The sequence below is a fragment of the Centruroides sculpturatus genome, unplaced genomic scaffold (assembly GCF_000671375.1).
Source record: "Centruroides sculpturatus isolate CEXI.00-Female unplaced genomic scaffold, Cexi_2.0 scaffold1938, whole genome shotgun sequence".
Taxonomy (NCBI): Eukaryota; Metazoa; Arthropoda; class Arachnida; order Scorpiones; family Buthidae; genus Centruroides; species Centruroides sculpturatus.
Window position 1 is genome coordinate 85,443 of NW_019386230.1, and position 8,049 is coordinate 93,491.

The following is an 8,049-nucleotide window of genomic DNA, read 5'->3' on the forward strand; positions in this document are numbered from 1 at the left end:
TATGAGGAATTTTTTACAAAAGGATGAACAAGTAAATTAAAACAGAAAAATACATTATTAGCTTAATGGAAATGATAATGCAATTATCTATCTAAGATATAAATTGAAGATTCTTCCATTTCTTCCCGATGCAATACACATAAACAGAATAACTTTTAAGGCTCGCATGCGGTAATTTAATATCTTTAATTTAGTATATAAGCCTTTGTTCGTGGATCCACTTTATAATGTACTTTTATGTTGTTTACCGCTTATTAAATTTGTAAATTAATTTTATTTATTCAAAATTTCAAGATAAAATTCCAATTTCAAAATCAATTACAGTAAAATATAATTCAATTTTTGTTGTATTAAATGAAACAAAATTTTAAAAAATTCTTCGGGATTTTAGGAACACAAAACCATGACTTTTTAGTATTTTTTAATCGTAATATTCACGAAACTGCGAGGAATGTCGAGGAATGTGTACAGATAGATCACCAATGGCCAAATGAATAAAAACACTTGAATACTGATGTTTAGGTGTTATATGGTGTCCCATGGAGAAAACCAGGAAAACTCCACGTTGGTTGGGCTGGCCACGTGGAGTTTTCCTGGTTTTCTCCGTGTGTATAACACCTAAATACAACTCATAGATAAAAATTTACTTAACTGAAAGTTTAGTGTACATTTTCTCACGAATAACATAGAGTACAAAACTTTTTTAACACTACATAAACACTGTCTATGTATATTTATTATACCAATTAATCAGGCAAATTAACTCAAACAAATGGAAATAAAATGACAAAAAATCGGATAACAGGATTTTTGTCTAGGAGTTGTAGGAGATAATTTCCCATATCACGTGTTTATCGCCTAAATAGGGACCTTCCCATAAAACGTCCACCGAGAAGCTCACCCTTTTGGCAGATCTTTCACGTATTGCGTTGCCTTATTCCATCAATTCGATTCAATCCACTCCAGATGCAGACAGAAGAGGTTCGATAAGTCCACCTTTTTCTGTATCTTAATCATGGAGGGCCTCTAAATATATAAAAAAAGAAAAAATATGGTGTGAAAATGAGTGGTAAAAAATATTTATTTGTTTTATTTTAGTCGTATATTTTTATGAAGTACAGTACTGATACTTCTGGGAGCCTGAAGCGCTCAGCTCTTGAGGGAGCCCATTTAACCTAGAGTAAGGGAGCTCCGATTTCTTGCACCAAGCTCCAAGTAAAGTTTACGTGGCCCTGATATTTGTTATTGTAATATTTATGTACAGAAATTTGTGGTTTCGGTTAAATTAACTGATGTCTGTGGAGTACTAGTGTTAGGGTTCCATAGATATAAGCCTGTTTTAACGGTTTTGGAGAACAATAGAAACATATATTTGTGAATTAAATACAGTACACTCTCGATATAGTGAGTTCTCGAAAGATTTAGCTCAATCTTTCTCAATATCGAGTTCGCTATATACGTAAAGAATAGCAAGAACCACAAAAATAGCAAGAATAGCAAAGAGCAATAGTAAAGAATATCAAAAACCACAAAAAACACAAAATGTGTTCTGTATGTCTATACTATGTTGTGTTTATTGAAAGAATAGAAGAACGTTCATTTTATATTCTCTCAACAGAACTTTGAAATGTGTTCGTATTCTACAGGGTGGCCCAAAAGACAATTAACAAGATATATTTTTTAAAACCTTAAAAATATATCCCAGTTACCTGACTATTGATCCATTCTGTATTTAATGTATCGACTGTTGTTTCGTCCCCAATGTCAAAGTTATCGATAACAAGTTCAACAAATTTTATTCTAGATAATTTATAGATTAAACGTACTAAAATGAAAGCAATAAATACTTTTCTATCAGCAGCAGAAAGTATTAAGAGTCGTCGTAAATTCTAGTATCGATTCCAATATCCTGTTAGAAGATTTCTCACCAGTGACATAGGACGTCGCTTCGAGAAAGAGGAAATGTCTAGGACGCCATGTTTGGACATCTCGACCGATTAAAGTGACAAATAAAACCATTCAAAAATCCTCAAAATTTTACTGATCTTAGAATCAATAGTGAGTTTTAGGGATATGTAAGGTAAATAATAACAATCTACGAAGTTCTTTATTATAATCTGTAACTTTATGTATGTTACAAATTAATATCCATTTTCTTAAGCATCTGCAATGCTGGGTCCATTAGAGCCGGGCACTGGGGTCCATAAACTTTAGATGGGTCCATTAGAGGAGAAAAAATTATCCGTTTTCTGATTATTTTTTCTAAATAATAACTTTGGCCATAAGCTAACATTTATACTAGATTATTTTTTTACTCCAATATCGTTATTTGTATAAGCAGGGTCTCCGAAAGAAGACCCAAAATGGTCCTTGTACCGTCAGCTCTCCATTCTCTCCAGGGCCTTGTATATGGATGTCCGCACAATAGGCACACCGACTTAAAACATAGTTATAGTTTTTATATAGTTAGCAAGTTTAATAAATATATTTAAATGATGTTTTATTACCAAATTCATACATTTATACAGCAAATCAACGCTTAAATGGCATAATCGATGGAATAAAACAACGCAACACGTGGGCAATCTGCCCTTTTCCACCGGGAGGACTTTCTATGGAAAACTGGCACCAATATAGGTGTTAGACACGTGATGAAAACCAGGAAAACACGTAATCAGCTCGTTGATCGGGTGCGAACCCACGACCAACGTTCAGTAATGTCATCTACTCATCCAGCTAATGGACTGGCTTCGAAGTGAGTTTTATGTTGGAGTGAGACTGCTCGAAATCATATTTTTATTTATAATTTACAGATTTATTTTCGTATTACTGTATTTAAAATTAATGAAGTTCATTTATTATAAGCTCACCTCGTGTCAACGATAAAAATTATCACTTAATTTTATACTTTCTTTCAACTCCGGATGTAAATCAGGAGCTGAAAGAAAGAGCTTTCTACCTTCCCTGATATATTTAAAAGTCTATTTTTTGAATTTATTTAAATAATTTTCATATATTTTATCTTAATTTTTTTTAAGTGAAATGCTATATTTTTATGTAGAATAAAAATAAATAAATGCGATAAATATGAAATTATTTTTTATTCATCAAATCGAGAAAAAAAAAATCTAAATTAATTCGAAACATTGCGTTGAATGGCTGACGAGAGCATTTTCGACAGACAGAATGAGTGATGAAGAAGTATGGAGAAGAGTAGAGGGAAAACAAAGATTGAAGGAACACTTAAGAAGAGGAGTAGGGTTCAGACAATCAGGCGGATGTTCTATACTTCATAAATGAGGAGTTGAGGGAAAAACACCAAGAGGAAAATCTAAGTAGAAAGCTTGGATGTAAAAAGAAAAAGAAGAAAATGAAATCTTAGTGTGTGATCAAACAGCTAGCTAAGGAAAGGAAAATGCTAAGAAAGCAAGTAACATGTTACTTACTCCCTCTTAACCCGTGGATTGGCGAATCCATGGGTTGAGAGGGAGTAGGCAACTGTAATAAGGCAACGCAAGACACGGGTGATCTGCTGAAAGGTGCCCTCTTTCCATAGGAAACTGACATCTATTTAGACATTACACACGTGAGAGAAACCGGGAAAATTCCATGCCGTTGATAGGGGGAAAACTCGCAATCAATTAGCAGTGTTCGATGATTTCGTACACTGGACAATGCGGGCAGAGAAAGAAGAAAACAATTACGTTAATATAGTAAAACTTGCGTAAACCGGAATCGAATATTTTTCCCGTTTAGGCGGGTTTTCCTTTCATTCGGGTTCTTTTTTAACAGGTTTTACTGTATAACTTTTAAAATGATGTATTTACTAACAGGGTTTAAAAAGTTTTTGATGTTTTACATTTAAAATGTATATAAATGTATACATCTGAATATTATACTATACTATTATATGAAATGTATACTATCTTCCATGAGAAATTAAGTGGGATGTGGAATAAAATGTTTATCCTTTAAGATACTAGAACTTGTATTAATACTTTAAATAAATTTAATATTTTCTTAAACGATTTCGCAAATTCTTCTCTTCTATAAACTAATTGCTGTTGATTGAACGTTGTTCCCGGACAAAAAGTCAACACTAATTTTATAGGTTCACACGATGTATTGTATCCGCCATCTCGATCTTAATAAAATTTTCATGTAAACTAAACTTCCCTTTAGAAAATTATTAATTAAATCAGAGTAGGTTAGACAAAGCAACGACAAACTACGGCATAAAGTCATTAATAATCATTAATGTGTAGTTTATCTGACACTTGAAAGTCGAGCCGAAAACTGTTGATCGGAATGCTTTAATTACAACAAAATAAGCATTTTTTTTTCCTTTTTATTTTATATATTATTTATTATTCGCCTTTATAAATGTAAATGTCTTGCGTGAATCTTTTCACGTACTTTTATAGATAATACAAGTCTAGTGTAACACATACAGTTTTGACTAAATGGATAAAACCTTTGAATGCTAGCAGTTAATTGCGAGTTCCCACCTCATCGTATGCACTTCCCAATTTAAGGGTCCATCGTCCGAATTGAGATCAATTTCCCATAGAAAGTTCTCTCGGCTGTCGTAAATTAATAAAAATATTTCTAACTTCTCTCGCCTGTACTTTGAAATTGTATCCATTCGCATCAATGACCTTACATCTATTCTACTATAAAAAGTGACTCCTTTATAACTTAATGACAGTTAAATTTATAAGAATAAACCTATAATAAATTTTAAAACTTGACATTAAAGTAGTTACGACCTTATATTTTTCCGATATTTATCATCCCCGATACTTTTATGCTCATATATATTGACACTTCTTTATTTCTCTAAGCTACATACTTCTATGCATTGATATACGGTATTATACCCGCATTATAATATATTTTTACACGTAAAAACTCCTATTTTTCGTGCAAATAATCTCAATTTTTAAGCCGTAAAAACTAAAAGTGTACGCATTTAAAAAACAAACCTCCCCTTAAAAAAATGGCCGCCGTTGAGAGGTGGTTGTTGTTGGAGGTTCGACTGTATAAGGTTAAAGGTTATGAGTTAGGCCTTTCTTAACGGGTGTAATAAATGTATATAAAACAATTAACAAATTAAAATAAAATTATATATATTTATTGTATAAATTCAACGACATTAAATAATTTTTGTAAATATTTGTAAAAGAAATTGGAAACAAAAAAATAAATTGTCAATAAAGCAAAAAAGAAGTACTGAATTGAATATATATTCCACTTTTAGGAAATTTCGCATAAAATTCTTCAAAAATTCAATATTTGATCTTCAGAATCCATCAACGAGTCTTTTATTGCTCGTGTATTGATTGATGTCCGTGTACATTGTCAAAATATTCAATTACAATACACTTACTGCCATCTGTTGTAAGTATTTTCAATTAGAAAATTATATTCCGAACTTTATTCGAAAAATAAATAAATAATAAACGTTTAAAAATCGAAAATCGTGAAAATGTGTTTAAAAAAATTATTTAAAATATTTTATTTTTAATAAAAATAAAAATACATATTTTTTTCTATTTACAGGAAATAGGAATTGTAACGTATTACGCAATTATAGATAAATATTATTTATTTATAAAATACAGTATCATGTTACGAAAACGATTAATTAGCAGTTAAAAATATTTTTGATTTTTCCGTGTTATATGAATTCTATGTTGTACGAGTCACTTAGATTTTACAAATACGTGAGCCGTTCACAGCCCAGCACACGTATTTGTAAAATCTAAGTGACTCGTACAACATGGAATTCATATAAAACGGAAAAACTATAGTGTTATAGGGGATCGACTGTAAAATAAAATAAAATATTATGTATAAATAAATAATCATTATTCAGGTATTACTTTGCTTTTTCTGATATTAAAATATTATTATTAATTTAATTATAATAAACGCGAGCAAAGTATTTATATTATTATATTAGAAAGTCAACATTACATATATAACAATAGAATTAATATATTTTTATGGTGCGCAATAACTAATTTTAAATTATTAGATAGAGCCAAACATACTTACATATATATTCCATAGACGTGACTTTACATTAGAAATTATCTGTATAATAAGTCAAGAATGTCAACGTGTCACCCTTTAGACGCTAATGCCATCTGGTGATAATTATACGAACTGTGTCTTTACTTACGTATTATTACGAAATGTTCTGTGTTAACATAGGTTTAAAATGCTTTCGTTGTGTCAGCCTTAGAAATAGAACAGAATGAAGAACTTAATCATTTTATTTGGGTTTTTTTTCCTAATTTTGAAAATTAACGAGTCGATCAGAAACATAAAAGATAATCTACGGCATTATCATTTAGCTGTATTTGTACGTTTTGAATGTACCGGGATGCAGCTGTGTTATTTATACGTAAATTTCCCCGCAGTTATCTATAAATGGTTCCCAATAAAATGGCAAAATATCTCAAAAATCTCTTCTGTATTAATATCATAAATAAAAATTATTAGTTTAAAAAAAAAAATGTGTTCTCGTAAACGAAAATAATATTGACGAATAACAAACGAAAATTTAACACTAAACAAACATAACAACGCAATAATAAACAAAAACAATGAGAAATAATACATTTTATTCGGATTCGTATATTTTATCCCTCTAGATGGCGCCACTTAACTGTTAAATTTTTTAACCCCCCTTTTAACATTATTTTCGTGCGTAAAAGTACATTTTAAAAATGTATTTAATTGAAACAACTGATTTTTATAGTTATTAATATATTTAATTTATTATAAATCTTATTATAAAACATTTTTTAAACTTAAAAATAGCTGAAAAATAATGAAAATCTCGAACAAAAAAAAAAAATGCGAGAAACAATCAGAGAAAAAAAAATTGAGAATGTCAAACGTATTAAAGTTCCATATATAAAGGCATTTTTGAAAAGATGAAGAAAATATCGATAGATTATAATATCCAATTAATCCCAGAACGCGCTAATACTATAATGTGGTGAATTAATAATAAAAAGGATAAGAAAATAAAAACAATCGACAGTATATATTAATCTGGGCCTCCTACCCCTAAGGTTTCTATACCTGATCTCGTCTTTCATTTATCTAACTCCGTCCTCGAAATTAAGAAAAGACAGAAGGACAGTGGGACAGAGAATTTATAGGTCTACATTTTTTCAAATTGTAGCCCAATTAATGGGGTTACATACGGTACCGAGTCTGTATTTGATAATTTGGAAGAGATAGGGAGGCTGAGTGAAGTACGTGTGTGAAACTACACCCCTTTTAAATATACCCAATCCTTGAATAATATGGTCTCAGTGCATTTGTAAAGCCGTCGACAGCTAAGTGTACGGTCTTAAACACTTTGATTCCTAATAATTTATAATTTTAACGTTTTGTGAGTCTTGTAATAAATTCTTTAGGGAAAATTTTGCCTTATATTTTATAAATGTCGTTCTCCTAACTGAAGAGAGTCATTAACACCGGGAACCGAAATGCATTTTAAGGATATTATAGGGAACCCTTTCGCTGTAATAATAATTCTACGAACGTGTAATAAAGTATATTTTTATTAAATATTAAAAACGAAAACAAATTTATAATTAAAATCTAAGTGCAATAAATTATAAATTTTTTTAAACATTTATTGTTATTTTAATATAATTATTAGAAAATTAAATAATTAAACACACGCAAAAATTAATATAAATTGTGAAATTATGTGGTTAAAATAATAATGATTGTAACGCTTACCGAGTAGAGAATTGCTTATTGTCGCCATCTGGTAACAAGAAAATACATTAAATTTTTTACAAAATTAATATCCGGCTATTCTAAAGATGCTGTAAACTGCTTTTTAAGGCCTTACAAACCGTAAAAAATACGTCTTTATACTAGTTTTCTGAGATCCAGCCATTTGCTTGGTTTTCTAAGAGCTCCAGCAACATATTAATTAAGCTATTTGACCTCAAATTTTTTTACTGTAAGAAAACTATAATTAGATTTCACACTTTTATTTAGCAGGAAAACTAA

The 8,049-nt window shown here is 30.1% G+C and overlaps 1 long non-coding RNA gene across 1 annotated transcript; it reads right to left on the minus strand.

Moving 5' to 3' along the window:
- Window positions 1-623: 623 nt before the first annotated feature.
- LOC111614178 lies at window positions 624-6,563 on the minus strand. Its single transcript, XR_002754887.1, has 3 exons — window positions 6,348-6,563; window positions 6,061-6,245; window positions 624-1,026 (listed from the first exon to the last, which is right to left on the minus strand). It is a non-coding gene; the product is annotated as an uncharacterized LOC111614178 (long non-coding RNA).
- Between the last annotated feature and the right edge of the window lie 1,486 nt (window positions 6,564-8,049).